Source organism: Triticum dicoccoides, chromosome 6A (assembly GCF_002162155.2).
Source record: "Triticum dicoccoides isolate Atlit2015 ecotype Zavitan chromosome 6A, WEW_v2.0, whole genome shotgun sequence".
Taxonomy (NCBI): Eukaryota; Viridiplantae; Streptophyta; class Magnoliopsida; order Poales; family Poaceae; genus Triticum; species Triticum dicoccoides.
Genome location: NC_041390.1, coordinates 148530277 through 148532677, shown reverse-complemented (window position 1 = coordinate 148532677; position 2401 = coordinate 148530277).

Here is a 2401-nt window from a genome sequence, read left to right as displayed (position 1 = left end):
CGGTCTACAGTAATCAAGTCGGCCCATTCGCGCATAGTTAATGAAGGAAAAAGAGAGAAGAAAAGGAAGCACAGGGGGATTCGAACCTTGGTCTCCTGATAGCAAGCACACTTACCCATTGGCTTGCCTCGGGTTCATTGTGAACCAAGTTTTAACTGTTTTTTCTTCATTTTTCCAGGTTTTTTTCGTTTTCTTTTTCTTTTGTTTTCTCAGCAGTTTTTCTCCGTTTTCATTAGGGTTTTTTCATTCTTTTTCTTTGATTTTCTTTATTTATCTATTCCTTTTTTGTTTGCTTTTCTTTTTTCCTTCTATGTTTTTTTCATTTTTTTGCACTTGTTTCATCCTTTTGTTCTTCTTCTTTTTTCTTTGGATTATTTTGTTTCTTTTTTGTTTTCATTTTTTTTATTTTCTTTGTATCTTTTAGTTTTCATTCTACATATTTTTATATATGTCAACAATATTTATCTAACACATGTTATACATTTTTCCAATACCAATTTAACATTTTTTTTAATACCAATATATTCATATACACATTTTAAACATGTTTTCAAATACAAGATTAACAATTTCTAATACACGGTCAACATTTTTATATGCATATTTAACATTGTTCAAATGCTTGATTAACATTTTCCAAATACTTGTTCAATATTTTTTCAAATTCTTGATAAATATTTTTATATACATGATCAAAATTTTCCATAATTTTTTTAATAAATTGTCAACATTCTTTCTATATACATTTAACATTTTAAAATGCTTGATTAAATAATATATATATATATATATATAGGAAAATGGTTGTGTACTCTTGGGAGTACGTACTCCCGCTTCTCATATACCACATAGATAAAATTTTTATAGCACTTTATTATTTTTAATATACTTCATTAGTAATTATTAGATACCCCAAAATGAGTTCCATGAAAAAATCCATGTGAGTCTACATATTTTTAAATGTTTACGTATATACTGATGTGTTTGTACATGAAAAAAGTATATTACAAAAAGTACATCGCAGATGATATTTTTTCAACAAAATTCGTATTGGGGTATCTTAGAATATTTAATGAAGTATATTGAGAATAATAAAGAAGTATAATTAATGCGTATATGAGGTATATTGAGAATGGGAGTACATACTCCCAAGAGTACAGAAGAAAATATATATAGTGTTATTATTCATCACCCAGGCTGCAGAATAAGTTATTCTTCATCCGAGGTAATCTTACGATCATTTTATAATTAAATTACGTTTCGAATTCAAATAGTTATATTCCTATTGATTCACTACGTAAAATTTGACATAAGAAAATAAAAATATAGGTCATAAGACAAGAAAATTTGCAGTTTATGTGTATTTTAGACTATGTTTTACGTTTGTAATTTTAGGTAACATAAAATATTTTTTACGGAGATTATATATTTTTTACGGTCCCTTTTTGCGTCGAAAATAAGACAAAACTTACGGAACGTAAAATTATGGTGCATTGATGGTAAAACAGAGGGGGTGAAGAATAACTATTCTTCAACCAGGATGACGAATAGCGTGACCCTATATATATATATATATATATATATATATATATATATATATGATCCAATTTTTATAATACATGGTCGACCTTTTTTGTATACACAATTAACATTCTTCAAAAGCTTTATCAAAAAAAAATCAAACACTTGTTCAATATTTTTTCAAATGCTTGATTACTATTTTTTTAAATACATGATCAAATTGTTTCATACACATTTTTTTGTATACATATCCCTATATGTGATGAACATTTTCTCTATACACATTTAACATTTTTCAAATGCTTGTCACATTTTTCACATGTTTATGTAGAGTGATTTTTGAATATGTATTTTTTACAGTATTTGGAAGTATAAACAAAAGTATAAAAGAAAGCAAAAAACATGAAAAAAAACAAAAAATAAGGCTGTTGTTTCCGCGCGCCTGGGCCAACACAACTCGCCCCACCATTTAGCAATGGTTCCTCTCGTCTCACCCAATGTGGGATATAGGGCGCCTTAAGCACCAGTTGTAGTTGTTTCTGCAAAATCGATGAACTTTTTTCAAATTCAATGATTTTTTTCAAATTTGATGACCTTTTTTTCAAATTCGAAGAACCTTTTCAAATTCAATGCACTTTTGAAAATCAATGAACTTTTTTCAAAACCGATGAATTTTTGCTCAAAATCGATGAACTTTTTTTCAAATCCAATGAACTATTTTTAAATTCAATCAACTCTTCCAAGATCGATGAACTTCTTTCAAATTCATTGAACTTTTTTCAAAATTGATAAAAAAATTTGAATTCATAATTTTTTAAGTTTTTTGTTCGTTTTTTTAAAGTCAATGGTTGACCGACTAGTCAACCGCGACCGTTCAAAC